Here is an 18,019-nt window from a genome sequence, read left to right as displayed (position 1 = left end):
TGGGCTTAATCAATTCCTGATTTGATTAAGATTTTATTGAGCCTAATTAAGCCTAATTTAGTTAGATTTAAATTAGTCTAATTAGGCCTAACTTATTTGGTTCAATTAGGTTGGTTTAAATAATGAAACCACCTGGACCCATTCTCCCTGCGCCACCTCACTTCCACTACGCCCATTTGAATTCACGAGAAGGAAGTTCTCATAAATTTTTTCTCACGCAAAGCCCTCCTCACGCCCCACTTTGATGTGCCAAATGAATGGATAAGGATGATTGGTTGGCCATTCAAATTCAAAATAAAGTTTGAATTTGAATGGACAATCAATCTTTGCACCTTATCCCTTTTTTTTACGCCCCGTTTATTACATAAGAAAAGGTTTCTCATGAAATCACTCCATGCATAATATAAGCCATGCCTCATGCCTTTAGTGGATAAGGGATGAGTTGGTGTCCATTTGAATTCAAAATTTGATTTGAATTCAAATGTGCAATTACTCATCTTTATCCTTTCTTTTGGATAAGACGTTTGATGTTGTTATAAAAAGAGGAGAAGAGTGGGGCATGCAAGAAGAAGATTTTTGAAGAAAATTTTGGAGCATGAGAAGTCTTGTGCATGAGAAGACAGTCCATATCCTTCCAAGAGAAAAAGAAAGAAAAAAAAATGGGTGTAAGGTTTCCGGTGAGTTCCTTAGAGTTTTAGCCTGGGGTTCGGGAAGTGAGAAGGTGAGCTACAAGTGTCGTGAGCCCACAAATTTTAGAGAGATCTTCAACATCCTCTCAAGCACGTTTGTTGATGATCCAGAGTATTCAAAGAATCGACAGACATCGATCGAAGGAGTTCGATCAGCATCAGCCATCAAAATGGCTCTACAACGAGCTAGCACTCGTGAGGAGTCGATCAGACCGAGAGCTTCATGTGGATGATCCACAGAGGTCAGACACACTATGTGGCTGCATCGTGATGATCAAACTCTCCCGACGGTGATCAGATTGCAGTGATCTACTACCCACACAAAGGTATTGTGTTCTGAACACATACTGTAAAGTATTTACTGTTCGAATTTGAATTTCAAATTTAAATGAATGCATGCTATATATCATATTTAGATCCAAGTGTAGGGTAAATTTATGTTAATTAATTAGATTAATTAATAATTTTTACTGTAAAATCATGATTTTGAAAAAGTTTTAAAATTATGATTTTACCCCTGCACTAAATTTATGCAACAGATATTTCTACTTCATAACCTTCACGGATGACCTATCGAGGTATGGGTATGTCTACTTAATGAAGCATAAGTTGGAGTCATTTGAAATATTCTGAAATGAGGTAAAAAAATAAACTTGAAAGTATATTAAAACTCTTCGATCTGATCGAGGAGGTGAATACCTTTTCAATGAGTTTCTGACATATCTTGAGGAGAATGAGATTCTCTCTCAGTGGACTCCTCCGAAAACACCACAACATAACGGTGTGTCTGAAAGGAGGAATCGGACCTTGTTGGATATGGTTCAATCCATGATGGGATTTGCTGGTCTGTCGATTTCCCTCTGGGGATATGCACTCAAATCGGCTTGTTACCTTCTAAATAGGATTTCGAGTAAGTCTGTAACCAAAACGCCATATGAGATATGGATAGGATGTAAGCCAGTACTCTTGCACTTTAGGGTTTGGGGGTGTCCGGCTTATGTTAAACGTTTAATTACAGACAAGCTTGGACCTAGGTCTGACAAGTGTAATTTCATAGGGTACCCAAAAGAGACCAAAGGATATTATTTCTACCTAGCTGATGAGCAAAAGGTGTTTGTCAGGCTTAAGACAATCTTTTTGGAAAAAGAGTTCCTTGGTGAAGGGACTGCTGCCTCTAAGGTCGAACTTGAGGAAGTTCGGTAGGTGGAAAAATCGACACAAGTAGCTGAACCTGAATCGAATTTGGTTAGATCAGATCTGGAGCCCATTGTTCCTGCACCCTTAAGGCGGTCTGGTAGAGTACCATGTCAACCGGACAGATACTATGGTTTCTTGATTCGGGATGGTGATCCTGTCAAACTTGATGAAAACGATGAGGATCTGATCACCTACATTGATGCAATGCCGAGACCTGACTCTGAGAAATGGCTAGAGGCCATGAAATCCAAAATGGAGTCCATGAAGGTCAACGATGCATGGACATTGGTTGACCCACCCAAAGGAGTAAAACCCATAGGGTGTAAGTCGGTCTTCAAGAGGAAGAGGGACGCAGACGGAAAGGTGGAAACCTATAATGCCCATCTGTTGCCAAGGGATATCGTCAACATTATGGTATAGACTATGATGAGATATTTTCTTCTGTGGCAATGCTCAAATCCATTCGGATTATGCTTGAGATAGCTACCCATCTGGACTATGAAATCTGGTAGATGGATGTGAAGATAGCTTTCCTAAACGGAGAGCTGGATGAAGAGGTGTATATGATACAACCTGAAGGATTCATATCCACAGATGAGTCTAAGGTGTGCAGGCTACAGAGGTCCATTTATGGACTTAAGCAGGCATCCCGAAGTTGAAACATATGTTTTGATAGGACGATCAAGACATATGGCTTCATTAAGAATGGAGAAGAGCCCTGCATTTATAAGTGGGCTAATGGTCTAGTAGTAGTATTTCTTGTATTGTATGTGGATGACATTCTCTTAATCGAAAATGATGTCCCTGCATTACAGGAAATAAAGATTTGGCTGTCGTCACAGTTCTCCATGAAGGATCTGGGAGAAGCTTCCTACATCCTATGGATGAGCATCTATAGGGATAGATCTAAAAGGTTGCTTGGCTTATCCCAGTCCACATACATTGATACTATGCTGAAAAGGTTCAGCATGGGGAATTTCAAGAAAGGCTATCTACCAATAGGTCATGAAATTTCTCTCTCGAAGAGGGATTGTCCGACAATACTTCAAAAGAGAGAGCATATGGGTAGAATTCCATATGCTTCGGCAGTGGGATCTATCATGTACGCCATGACATGTACACGACCAGATGTGGCATACTCACTAGGGATAGTGAGTAGATACCAATCTGATCCAGGGGAGAATCACTGGAAGGTTGTTAAAATCATCCTGAAGTATTTAAGAAATACTAAGGACCAGTGGCTTGTTTATGATAAATCGGACTTGAGACTTATAGGGTTTACAGACTCTAGTTTCCAATTTGACCATGATGACAGCAAGAGTCTGTCAGGATTTATTTTTACCCTTAATGGTGGGGCTGTCTGCTGGAAGAGTTCCAAACAGCACACTGTGGCTGATTCAGTTTGCGAGGCGGAGTATGTCGTTGCATCAGATGTTGTCAAAGAAGTGGTGTGGCTGAGAAAATTCATCATCGAGCTCGGAGTAGCACCCTCCCTCGTTGGTCCAATTCTGCTCTACTGTGACAGCTCTGGAGCCATTGCTCAGGCGAAGGAACCGAAGGCACACCAGCGAATGAAGCATATTCTACGTCGCTACCATCTCATCCGAGAAATCATGGATTGAGGTGACGTTGACCTTCAGAAGATCGACAAAAAGGAGAACCTGGCCGACCCATTCACTAAAGCCATTGCGGTGAAGGAGTTCGACGACTTCAAGGCGAAGATGGGTATTAGATACTGCACCGATTGATTTTAGGCCAAGTGGGGATTGTTGGGAATAGTGTCCCAAAGCCAATTGTCAGTCTGTTGATGGTTGTGCTTCTTTTTGTATTAGTATATGAATTATAAATAAATAAAAGTTATTTTGGCATTTTTCATCACAAATTATTTCATCTTTTAATGAACTCCTGTGTTGTGGTGAAGTCCTTAGGACTATTTAGACTCGATAAAGGAGCATCTATGGAATCACATATTTTAGAAGATTTGATCAGATCTGATGGTTGAAGAGTCCAATTGGATTGTGACTCTGGTGAAGAGTCCTACTTGAACTAGGACTCTATGGGAGAGTCCCACTAAGACTGAGACTCTACCATTTATGAAAAATTAATTAGTAATTAGATTACTAATTGACATAATTTGGTTGAGTAAAGAGTTTTGGAGCAAGTCTAATTGAATTAAATTCAGTTCGAGTCAGATTGGGATTGATATGATCAAACCCGATTACAAGAAAAATTTGATCCTAATTCGATTAGGATTTGGACTCAACTAATTTCTAATTGAGTTTAAAAGTTTGATGAGATATTTATATTTTTAATTAGATTTGATTTATTTTTATTAGTGGTTTTAATCCAAATTTTATTTGGATTAGAATTGAATTAAAAATGAAGAGTCCAAGTCAGACTATGACTCTATCCTTATCTTTTGCGCCATATCAAGATCCATGCCAATTTCTTCATACCTAATTGGATTTGGGTTGTGATTTTTGGTATCATGAGAGAAGATCTAATAAGGGTTGTTAGCTATAGCTGATGAGTTATAATATTATCTCTTGCTTAATTCGAATGCGATCCGAATTAGAGATAAGATGTAGACTATGAAAGAGATTTTTTGTATATGGTATATTGTTAGAGCTATATTATTTTTTTGCTTATTTTTCTTAAGGAATTCTTTAGGATGTGAGACTCTAAATTTTTTCTCCATATCTTAATAATTTTTTTAGAATTTTTGGGGATGCCAAAAAGGGGTTTTGGCATTGATTCATGTCATCCTTTCTTGAAAAGTCCTAATTCCAAGTCTATAAAAAGGGGACCCCTCTCTTGGTCATCCCATGATCAATTCTCTTGTAGATTTTTTATTTTCAAAGCCTCTTCTTCTCCTCCTCTCTTTCTCCTCCAGATCTTCTATCACTTTGGAGTGTCTAAGGTGCTTGTAGAATAAAAAAGAGGTTAGCTGTCGAAGTTGTTCGCAGACCAGCATCTCTGAGCCCCTGATCTGCATCAGTCTTCGTGTGAATTTTTCTATAGAGGTCAGATGACTTTGTGTGGCTATGAGTGATCTGAGAAAGACCCTCTCCAACCATTGGATCAAAGGAGATCAAGATCAAAATTTGTTTGGTAATGATCTCTAACTTATTTTGATTTTTATGTTAGATCTAATAGTTAGATCTAAAATTTTAGCATCGATGAGGTCGATGTAATTTTTATTTTTGGATCTAAAGTATATATTTTTCATATCAAAGATCTTGATGTTGTAGTCTAAGATTAGATCTTATATATATAATTAGAATTAAATTATTTAATCTATTGTTTCCACTGCATAAAAATTTTTAATTCTATGTACTGTACTATCAAAAATTTTCTTCAATTGGTATTAGAGCCAGGTTGTTTTGATATGAATTAATATGACTTTAGATCTGATTTTTTGTTATTAGATCTGATTATTTATTATTTATATTAAACTTAAATTAGTTTATTTTTAGATCTGATTATTATTTATTTAGATTAGATATTTTGAGTAGCAAAGTACTCGGATTGGGTAATCATCAGGTCATCCGGTCATAGGTGCAAGTAGAGTTTCATCACCCTCTCCTCCCATTCAATGGGGTGCTCTTCATGGCATGTAGGGGTGCCACTGTGAGGTCCCATGAAGATGAAAGTGAAAAGAAAAAATTTACTTTCTTGCAAAATTTTAGATCTTGAAACCCTAGGTGTTGTTGTATGTGATGCAAGTTGTGAAGGTAGTTAGTTACATCTAATCTTGTTTAGTCAAAATTATTTTGATCTAAAATCATAAAAAATTTAGATTTGATCTAAAAAATTTTATGACTTGATGTAAAAAATTTATATGAAAATTATTTTTGAAACCTTAACCATGTTGATGCAAAACTTAATTAAAAATTAAATATCAAGCTGATTGGCTTTAGAATTGTGATTTAGATCTAATAACATTGCATAAAACATGGGGCATGGGTTAGCTCAAATCAAGTATTTTTAATTGGGTTAGACCTAAGGATAGAATCAAAGAATTGATTGACCATATAGAGAAATTGATTAAGTCTAACCAAATATTGAATTAGATTAATCAGAATTTCTCTAATACAATAATTGTAGATGGTTAAGTTCATGTCTTTGATTAGACCAAATGGATCTTGATTGTGGCTCAGTGGTTGAACCAGAATTATTAAGTTGGTCAAATTGAAACTAGTTAACCAATTGGTGTCTAAGGTAAGTTTGACATTCCTTATATTATAAGAAATAAAGGTTTTGCTGTTATCATTGTTCTCTATAAAAGATTTTGAAAAAGCATCTCTCATCCTAAGGATAAAGATCTATAAAGATAGATCTAAGAGGCTGCTTGGGTTATCCTAGTCCAATGAACATAGAGTATTTATTAGTAGAATTTGTTCTATTATGAACACCATATATGAATCTGGATATGGTATACTCACTAGGATAGTGAGTGGATACATGTAAGATTCAGATAAGAATCACTGGAAGGTCATTTTTAAGTATTTGAGAATTACTAAGGATCGATGATTCAGTTATGGAGAATTTAACTTAAAACTTAGGGAGTATGACTCCAATTTTTAGTTGGACATAATAATAGCAAAAATATGTTGGAATACATTCTTATCCTAAATAATGAAACAATCTACTTAAAAAGTTCCAAGTAAAAAATTATAGCCAAATTCAAATTGTGAGGCAGAATGCATTACAGCATCCAATGCTGGCAAAAAAGTTATGTGATTGCAAAGGTTCACTGGCAAGTTAGGAGTGGAACCCTCCAATGATGGTTCTACTATATTGGATAGTATCGAGCTATAGCTTATGCCAAGGAGTCGAAGTCCCATTAGCTTACCAAGCATTTTGTATCGCTACCACCTTATTCGAAAAATCTGTTAAGGTGACGTCAATCTTTAGAAGATCGATGAAAAGAAGAACTTGACCAACCCATTTACTAAAGCTTTGGTATCTAGGAGTTTTGAGATGATAAAAAGAAGATGGGTATATGATACTATACTGATTGGCTTTAGTCCAAGTGGGAGTTGTTGAAAAATATATCCTAAAGCCAATCGTTTGATGATTGTGCTAACTATAAATATATATGAATTGATAAATAATAAAAGTTATTTAATCTTTTTCATCATAAGGTTACATCTTCTAATGAACTCTTATGTTATGATAAAGTCCTTAGGACTACTTTGATCGATAAAGAAAGATTTATCATGTAGTCTTTAAATTGGTTCGCGACCAAACGATACGCTATTACTAGGACGATAGCGATATCAAGTATAGGTTGTTGTGTGTCATATACGTTGGTTGTCCTTATAACCAAATAGTATGGAGACATAGATATAGCATAAAGGTAAGATGTAGGAGTACATCATCACTGAACGTGATCAACTGTAGAGTACTCTGTTGTGAATGGTAGCTTGCGAAGGGTATGGGTATAAATATCCCTCTGACCTGAGATCACCATGGTGACTGGCAAGCAACTCACTATACTTTGGGTCAGACTAACTGAGTTTCTAATTCAATAATAGAAGATTTTTGGATACAGTCAAATACTTATCAAGTCGGTGCATGAGTTAAGATGGGATTGATCCCTTCAAATTAGTAGGAGTTAATATATCTATGTATTTCAATTTAGCAAAATCTGGATCTAGGTAATCTATATGATGGATTTGAAAGATTGAAGTATAATATGGATGACTTATCTAAGATTGACAGTTAAATCTTAGGTCATCCTCGAGTATTAGGATCAAAAGAATGAATTATACGGTAACCATGTGCCAATTGTTGGGAAATGTGTCCCAAAAAGCCAATCGTCAAGCTGTTGACGGTTGAGCAACCAAGTATTGTAATTGATTTGTTAATAAATAAAATATATTTGGCATTTTCATCATAAGCTTTCATCTTCTAATGAACTCCGTTGTTATGATGAAGTCCTTAGGACTATTTAAGTTCGATAAAGAGAGGATTTATCGATTAGTCCTTAAAACTGTTCACGACCAAATGATAGGCTGTTAATAAGGACGACAGCTTCTATCGAGCATAGGTCGCTGTAGGCCATATGGGTTGGTTGTCCTCTTAACCAAGGAGTGTGGAGACACTGGTATGGCATACAGGTGAGATGTAAGGGTACATCGTCATTGAACGTGACCAACTCCAGAGTATTCTGCTGTCGAGAATGTCTCTGATGGGATATAGGTATAAGTGTCCCTTAGACTTGAGATCACCTCAGTGACTTGCAAGCAACTCACTGTGCTTTGGTACTGGACTAACTGAATTTCTAATTCAGGGACGGAAGGCTTCTGGGCACAGTCAAGTACTTGCGAAGTCAGAGTGTGATCGAGATGGGATTGACCACTCCAAGAGTTGGAGAAGAATGAGTCGCTGTATTTCAATTTAGCAAAACCTTGGCCAGGGTAATCCATCAGATGGATTTGATATTTTGAAATACAATGTGGACAACCTGATCAGAGTTGACAGTTGAGCTCTGGGGTGTCCTATGATCATTTTGGTCAAGGGGATGAATTATATGAAAACTATATCCGCATGGGTTCTAAGGATGTTGTTCTACACATTCGACCTATCCGGACGTCGGGTACCATTGCTAGATGGTCACTTCGATTGGTATAGAAATTTATTTCTATGCTACCGGCTTAGGTTCGGACCTATGAGGTCACACACATTAGAGTTCATGATCCGATCGGATGGTTGATCAACGATTAAGAATCATTATAGGGTTAAATAATCAATACGATTGACATTTAACCCAGTGCAAGTGTTGCAGGAGGATCGATTAGCAATTTGATTGCTAATTGACTTAATTTGATTAAGCCAATGGGCTGAGATTAAGTTTAATTAAATATGATTTAATTAGATTTGGTTTGGGCTTGATTGGATCAAGTTCAATTGGTTTATTGGATAAGCCAAGTGCAAGGAAAGACTAGTCCTAGTTCAACTAGGACTTGGGTCAATCTAATTTCTAATTTGATTAGAAAATTAAATCAGATTTAAATCTAATTTAATCTGATTAAATTAGGTTCTTAATTAGGTTAAGACCTATTTTAATTGGGTTGATCTAATTTTGATTTGATTTGGTTTGGAAAACCAAATTAAAACAAGTTATGAGACAGAATCCTAGTAGGACTAGGATTCCACCTTGTACCACATAAACCTTCTCCACGCCCTCTCTCTTATTCAACGCCAATCTCCACTTATTTTGTGCGACAAAAGCCCTCTCCCAGATCTCTCCCACGTTCACAAAAGGTCTCTTCTCTTCTTTCTTACATGGAAGGTGATTTGGATCAAATCTAAAAGAAATAAGTTTGGATTTCGAATTCTATGAGATAGAGTTTTAGAAATCCAAAACTCTTTCAATTTTGCACCGAATTTATCCAAATTTTTTTTGGAATTTTTGTGGCTTTTAGGGTTTACATTGTGCACCCTTTTCTATTGATCCATCCACGAAAATATGAAGGAGGTGCTCAAGAGTTGGGCGTCCCTTTACTTGCCATGTTTGGATAAGCCTTGACTAGGTGTTTGACCTAGACAAGGACTCTATCATATCTCTTTATATAAGATGAGTTTCTTCGTGAAATTTTAAGGGGAGATAGCTTTTTGAGAGGCCTTGCTGCCATCCAAAAATCAGAGAGAAATACTTTTTGTTCGTGGAGATATAAAAGATGCAAGTTTGGGTGTCTAGAGAGAAAAAACGTGAAGAAGAAGAGGGTCTTCTTCTTGGGTTTTTGTTTTCATATCTTTCCTCCCTCCATCTTGAGTTTTCTGAGAGTGTCTCAGATCTGAAACTCCTCCTTCTACTTTTCATCTTTGGAAGAGTCCAAATCAAGAAGAAGGAGGCACCTGATCAACCATCAAAGAAGGATCAGCGCAGTACTAGCATACTGTGCTGATTTCCTGAAGCAGGACTTCTGATCGAGATTCGTGGGCTCGTGTGGACGACTCCTAGAGGCTGGACACGTGTGCGGCTTGCAACATCATCCTTAAGCCCGGATCAGCGAGGTTAGAGCGTCTAACTTGCAAGGTAATAGATCTGATCTATTATTTAATACATACATTAGATGTAGCTAGTATAGAAACATGTTGATATGATCAACATGTAGTTCATACTATATTTATATATATTTTAATTTTTGATTTAATGTTATGTAATAATCATGTAATAGGATCTTAGATCTAGGGATTTTCTGATCTTAGAAAATAAATTTTGATTTATTTTAGTCTTCCGCTGTATGATCTTGAAAAAGTTTCAAGATCTAACCCTGAAACCCTAGATCTGGTTCCTACAATTGGTATCAGAGCCTAGGTTCTTTATTACATGATTATTTATACATGCTTAGATTATTTTTAGATTAGATCTAATTTATAATCTGATTATTAAATCTGAAATTAAAATTTTAGATCAATCACAAACTGCAAGGTTGTCCTGCTGTAAGGTTTACCCCTTACAGTGCAAAGGTTGTCCTAGTTTGTGTAGATCTATCTTTAATCATAAATTTGTTAGATATGATCTAGATTAAATTTATGATTTATTAGATTTAAAAGATATTTAAATCTGAAATAAAATCTCTTTGTTAATAATTTTTATGCAAAGAAATTATTTAAAGTTGAAATTGTTTCAATTACATGAACCTGTTTAGATTAGATCTAAAGTAGTTTCATGTTTATTTCACTTGCATCTTGATTATGAATCAAACATGCAATATGATTGGTAGAATCATATTGTAAAATTGTTTTACAAATATGAAAATTATTTTTTGAAAAGCCGAACCCAACCCTCAGCCCAAAACTTAATTAAGAATTAAGAAGTTGTTTGATTAGGTTCTAGGATTGTGAATTGAAGAACCTAAGACACAAATCATAACACATTGGGTTAATGGGTTAGTGGAAATTAGGTCCATTAATTGGGTTAGACCTATGGTTAGATTAAAGATGGACTTAATTAGAGAATTGACTAAATCTAATCAATTGTTGTCTTAGATTAGGTCAAGGATTCTCTAGATCAATTACAATAGTTGTAGTTGGTCAAGTCCATGTCTTTAACGAGAACCAAATGGACTTGATTCTTGGCTAAGCGGTCTAGCACGAACTGTTAGGTTGATCTAATCGAAACTAATTAAACCAGTTGGTGTCTAAGGTAAACCAGACCGGTGGTTTTTAATTGGGAGCCCGCTTAGCTGGCCATTCATGATGGTGTCTAAGGCAAGCTTTGGCAGACCCTCCCACTGATTGAACTTACCTGGCCTCTTGGTGAAATTATGTTTTGATCAGATCACTTGACTATTCGAGCTGACCCATGTCAGCTAGGTAAATCAGTGTGACTGATTTAGGTGCTCCTAGACCAGCCCTTTTAATGGTCTCCCTTAAGCTGACTTGGTGAAGTCAGTGGGAGGATCATGATAAGCTGGTTCATCTGACTTCATCCTCTATATTATTTAAATCCTTTAAAATTATTAGGTCCTTAAAATGATAAAGTTATGGAGATAACTGAGTCATAGCCTCCCATTAAGGTGTTTGATAATGAGTCCATGAACTCAATAATCATTGCAGACTTAAAGGCCTGGTGCTTGTTGACTAATGGAATTATCACTCATCATATGATGACTTGGAAGTGTCTCTCTAATGGTGGTTAGGTGAGCCAACCAAAGTTGGGCTTAATCATTCGTTGGTTGGATACACCAAGTATGATCATGTTAATGGTTGGACCTAACCGGATCCTTACAGTGGAGGCCAAAGCCTACTGATTAGGTTTCTGGGGCAAAATTAAAATTACTAGAAATTGTTTAGAGAAACAATTGGTTATGAACCTACCCTTAGATGTACATGGGTTGGCCAACCAAAGTTGGGCTTGTGTGCAGTCTAAGTGGATTCTAGTACCCGCTAAGAAATTAGGGTAATTCCTCGAATTGAAGGTAGAGGCTACCAATTCGAATAAAATAGTGGGAGAAACCTTTTGATTAAAGTCCAAATCTTTAGGTTTAATGAATCAATTACTAATTAGGTTATGGTTTTCTTTTGTGCAGATATGGCCACTTCCCTATCGCTCCGATCATTGTTGGACAATGATAAGTTGGTGGGACCCAATTTCGGTAGCTGGTACCAAAAGTTGAAGATAGTCCTGGAGCATGAACGGATCCTATATGTGATAATGGATCCTGCACCTGAGGAGCCAGCTGTCAATGCACGTGGAACAGTCAGAGACACTTACCAGAAGTGGCTCAGTGACCGGACCACGGTGCGCTGTATCATGCTGGCTGCTATGAGCGACGAGTTCAGTCGCAGATTCGAGATGGCTCAGCCAAAAGACATGCTTCAAGTGTTGGAGGATGCCTTTGGCACACCCGATGACGTAGAGAGGCACAAGACTAGTTGTGCCATCTTCAACGCCAAAATACGAGATGGAGTCTCTGTCACTGATCATGTATTGTACATGATCGAGCTGATGGAACGATTGAGCAAGCTCGACTTTCCCTTGCATGAGCAGCTTGGGAAAGATGCAATACTGAACTCGCTGCCCAAGTCTTGTCTCCCATTCCTCACTCATTATAGAATGACAAAGTCTGAAGTAAACTACCATGGGTTAATGGGGTTGCTTCAGAACTTTGAGAAGGATCACCAACTCCTCAAGGAGTCGGTGAACTCAGTGAACTCAGTGGGAGGTTCATCTTCTGGTTCTCGACCCTTTGAGAAAGGAAAGAAGAACAAGAAGAAGAAAGTCAAGAAGGTGCAAGTTCAGGCTGGGACATCTGTGCAGAGTCAGACCAAAAAGATCAAGCCTGATAAGAGTCTATTCTACTGGCAAGCACCCTAGATTAGATAGTGTGTCAAATATCTACTTATGGCATTGGAGGCTAGGTCATATAAATAAGAACAGAATAAACAGGTTGACTCAAGAGGGAATCCTCAAAGTCAGTGATTGTGAATCACTTCCAACCTGTGAGTTCTGTCTTCTTGGTAAAATGACCAAGTCACCTTTTACTGGAAAAGGTGAGAGAGCTACTGAGCTCTTGGGCCTAGTACATACTGATGTATGTGGGCCCATGAGCACCAGTGCTAGAGGTGGATATTTCTACTTCATAGCTTTCACGGATGACCTATACCTATATGGATATGTCTATCTGATGAAACATAAGTCGGATTCATTTGAAATGTTCAAACGATTCTGAAGTGAAGTAGAAAAATAAACTGGGAAGAGTATTAAAACTCTTCGATCTGATCGAGGAGGAGAATACCTTTCTAGTGAGTTTCTCACATATCTAGGAGAGAATGGGATTCTCTCTCAATGGACTCCTCCAGGAACACCACAGCATAATGGTGTGTTTGAAAGGAGGAATCGGATTTTGTTAGACATGGTCCGATCCATGATGGGTTTTTTGCTAGCTTGCTGATATCCTTCTGGAGATATGCACTCGAATCAGTCTGTTATCTGTTAAATAGGATTTCAAGTAAGTCTGTAATTAAGACTCCATATGAGATATGGATAGGGCGTAAGCCAGTACTTTCACACCTTAGGGTCTGGGGGTGCCCGGCCTATGTCAAACGATTAGTCACAGACAAACTTGGACCTAGGTCTGACAAATGCTCATTCATAGGGTACCCCAAAGAGATAAAAGGATATTTTTTCTACCATACTGATGAACAAAAGGTGTTCGTCAGCCTTAAGGCAATCTTTTTAGAAAAGGAGTTCCTTGGTGAAGGAACCGTTGCCTCTAAGGTTGAACTTGATGAAGTTCAACAGGTAGAAGGACCGACACCAATAGCTGAACCTGAGTCGGATATGATTAGATCAGATCCGGAGCCCAATATACCTGCACCATTAAGGCGATCCGGTAGAGTACCGCGTCAGTCGGACAGATACTACGGTTTCTTGGTCCGGGACGGTGATCCCATCAAACTTGATGAGAATAATGAGGATCCGATCACCTATATGGATGCTATGCAGAGACCTGATTTCGAGAAATGGCTTGAAGCCATGAAATCCGAAATGGAGTCCATGAAGGTCAACGATGTATGGACATTGGTTGACCCACCTGAAGGGGTTAAACCCATTGGGTGTAAATGGGTCTTCAAAAGGAAGAGGGGCGCAGACGGAAAGGTGGAGACCTATAAAGCCCGTCTGGTTGCCAAGGGGTATCGTCAACGTTATGGTATTGACTATGACGAGATGTTTTCCCCTGTGGCAATGCTCAAATCTATTCGGATAATACTTGCAATAGCTGCCCATCTGGATTATGAGATCTGACAGATGGATGTAAAGACAGCTTTCCTGAATGGAGAGCTGACTGAAGAGGTGTATATGATACAACCTGAAGGGTTTACATCCACAGATGAGTCCAAGGTGTGCAAGCTTCAGAGATCCATTTATGGATTGAAGCAAGCTTCTCAGAGTTGGAACATGCGTTTTGATAAGGTAATCAAAACGTATGGCTTCATTAAGAATGGAGAAGAGCCCTGCATCTATAAATGGGAAATGGTTCAGTTGTGGTATTCCTTGTCTTGTACGTGGATGACATTCTCTTAATCGGGAATGACATCCCCGTACTACAGGGAATAAAAGTTTGGTTGTCATCACAGTTCTCCATGAAGGACTTGGGTGAAGCATCCTACATCCTAGGGATGAAGATCTATAGGGATAGATCTAAAAGGATGCTTGGGTTATCCCAGTCCATGTACATAGACACTGTGCTGAAGAGGTTCAGCATGGAAAATTCCAAGAATGGCTATCTACCGATAGGCCATGGAATTTCTCTCTCTAAGAAGGATTGTCCGACAACTCCTGAAGAGAGAGAGCGTATGAGTAGAGTCCCATATGCTTCAGCCATGGGATCTATCATGTACGCCATGATATGTACAAGACTAGATGTGGCATACTCACTAGGAGTAGTGAGTAGATACCAATCTGATCCTGGAGAAAACCACTGGAAAGTGGTTAAAGCCATCCTTAAGTATTTGAGAAATACTAAGGACCAATGGTTGATTTATGGCGAGTCAGATCTGAAACTTGTGGGGTTCACAGACTCTAGCTTTCAATCTGACCATGATGACAGCAGGAGTGTGTCGGGTTATATCTTTACTCTGAATGGTGGAGCTATCTGCTGGAAGAGTTCCAAGCAGCATACTGTGGCAGACTCTGTTTGTGAAGCAGAGTATATCGCCGCATCAGATGCCGCGAAAGAAGCTGTGTGGCTGAGAAAATCCATCACTGAGCTCGGAGTAGCACCCTCCCTCGATGGTCCAGTCCTGCTCTACTGCGACAGCACTGGTGCCATAGCTCAGGTGAAGGAATCCAAAGTACACCAGCGGATGAAGCATATCTTGCACCGCTTCCACCTGGTCCGAGAGATCGTGGATCGAGGTGACGTCGACCTTCAGAAGATCGACTGAAAGGAGAACCTAGCCGACCCCTTCACTAGAGCCCTGGCAATAAAGGAGTTCGACAACCACAAGTCGAAGATGGGTATTAGATACTGTGCCGAGTGGCTTTAGGACAAGTGGGAGTTGTTGGGAAATGTATCCCAAAAAGCCAATCGTCAAGCTGTTGACGGTTGAGCAACCAAGTATTGTAATTGATTTGTTAATAAATAAAATATATTTGGCATTTTCATCATAAGCTTTCATCTTCTAATGAACTCCGTTGTTATGATGAAGTCCTTAGGACTATTTAAGTTCGATAAAGAGAGGATTTATCGATTAGTCCTTAAAACTGTTCACGACCAAATGATAGGCTGTTAATAAGGACGACAGCTTCTATCGAGCATAGGTCGCTGTAGGCCATATGGGTTGGTTGTCCTCTTAACCAAGGAGTGTGGAGACACTGGTATGGCATACAGGTGAGATGTAAGGGTACATCGTCATTGAACGTGACCAACTCCAGAGTATTCTGCTGTCGAGAATGTCTCTGATGGGATATAGGTATAAGTGTCCCTTAGACTTGAGATCACCTCAGTGACTTGCAAGCAACTCACTGTGCTTTGGTACTGGACTAACTGAATTTCTAATTCAGGGACGGAAGGCTTCTGGGCACAGTCAAGTACTTGCGAAGTCAGAGTGTGATCGAGATGGGATTGACCACTCCAAGAGTTGGAGAAGAATGAGTCGCTGTATTTCAATTTAGCAAAACCTTGGCCAGGGTAATCCATCAGATGGATTTGATATTTTGAAATACAATGTGGACAACCTGATCAGAGTTGAAAGTTGAGCTCTGGGGTGTCCTATGATCATTTTGGTCAAGGGGATGAATTATATGAAAACTATATCCGCATGGGTTCTAAGGATGTTGTTCTACACATTCGACCTATCCGGACGTCGGGTACCATTGCTAGATGGTCACTTCGATTGGTATAGGAATTTGTTTCTATGCTACCGGCTTAGGTTCGGACCTATGAGGTCACACACATTAGAGTTCATGATCCGATCGGATGGTTGATCAACGATTAAGAATCATTATAGGGTTAAATAATCAATACGATTGACATTTAACCCAGTGCAAGTGTTGCAGGAGGATCGATTAGCAATTTGATTGCTAATTGACTTAATTTGATTAAGCCAATGGGCTGAGATTAAGTTTAATTAAATATGATTTAATTAGATTTGGTTTGGGCTTGATTGGATCAAGTCCAATTGGTTTATTGGATAAGCCAAGTGCAAGGAAAGACTAGTCCTAGTTCAACTAGGACTTGGGTCAATCTAATTTCTAATTTGATTAGAAAATTAAATCAGATTTAAATCTAATTTAATCTGATTAAATTAGGTTCTTAATTAGGTTAAGACCTATTTTAATTGGGTTGATCTAATTTTGATTTGATTTGGTTTGGGAAACCAAATTAAAACAAGTTATGAGACAGAATCCTAGTAGGACTAGGATTCCACCTTGTACCACATAAACCTTCTCCACGCCCTCTCTCTTATTCAACGCCAATCTCCACTTATTTTGTGCGACAAAAGCCCTCTCCCAGATCTCTCCCACGTTCACAAAAGGTCTCCTCTCTTCTTTCTTACATGGAAGGTGATTTGGATCAAATCTAAATGAAATAAGTTTGGATTTCGAATTCTATGAGATAGAGTTTTAGAAATCCAAAACTCTTTCAATTTTGCACCGAATTTATCCAAATTTTTTTTGGAATTTTCGTGGCTTTTAGGGTTTACATTGTGCACCCTTTTCTGTTGATCCATCCACAAAAATATGAAGGAGGTGCTCAAGAGTTGGGCGTCCCTTTACTTGCCATGTTTGGATAAGCGTTGACTAGGTGTTTGACCTAGACAAGGACTCTATCATATCTCTCTATATAAGATGAGTTTCTTCATGAAATTTTAAGGGGAGATAGGTTTTTGAGAGTCCTTTCTACCATACAAAAATCAGAGAGAAATACTTTTTGGTCGTGGAGATATAAAAGATGCAAGTTTGGGTGTCTAGAGAGAAAAAACGTGAAGAAGAAGAGGGTCTTCTTCTTGGGTTTTTGTTTTCATATCTTTCCTCCCTCCATCTTGAGTTTTCTGAGAGTGTCTCAGATCTGAAACTCCTCCTTCTACTTTTCATCTTTGGAAGAGTCCAAATCAAGAAGAAGGAGGCACCTGATCAACCATCAAAGAAGGATCAGCGCAGTACTAGCATACTGTGCTGATTTCCTGAAGCAGGACTTCTGATCGAGATTCGTGGGCTCGTGTGGACGACTCCTAGAGGCTGGACACGTGTGCGGCTTGCAACATCATCCTTAAGCCCGGATCAGCGAGGTTAGAGCGTCTAACTTGCAAGGTAATAGATCTGATCTATTATTTAATACATACATTAGATGTAGCTAGTATAGAAACATGTTGATATGATCAACATGTAGTTCATACTATATTTATATATATTTTAATTTTTGATTTAATGCTATGTAATAATCATGTAATAGGATCTTAGATCTAGGGATTTTCTGATCTTAGAAAATAAATTTTGATTTATTTTAGTCTTCCACTGTATGATCTTGAAAAAGTTTCAAGATCTAACCCTGAAACCCTAGATCTGGTTCCTACACCAATAAGTTCTTGAATGTTGCTTTGCCATCATTTGACCTATTCAGATGTTAGGTCTCCATTGCTAGATGGTTATATCGATTGATTTAAAAATT

This window comes from Elaeis guineensis, chromosome 12 (genome assembly GCF_000442705.2).
Source record: "Elaeis guineensis isolate ETL-2024a chromosome 12, EG11, whole genome shotgun sequence".
Taxonomy (NCBI): Eukaryota; Viridiplantae; Streptophyta; class Magnoliopsida; order Arecales; family Arecaceae; genus Elaeis; species Elaeis guineensis.
This window is presented reverse-complemented; position numbering follows the sequence as displayed.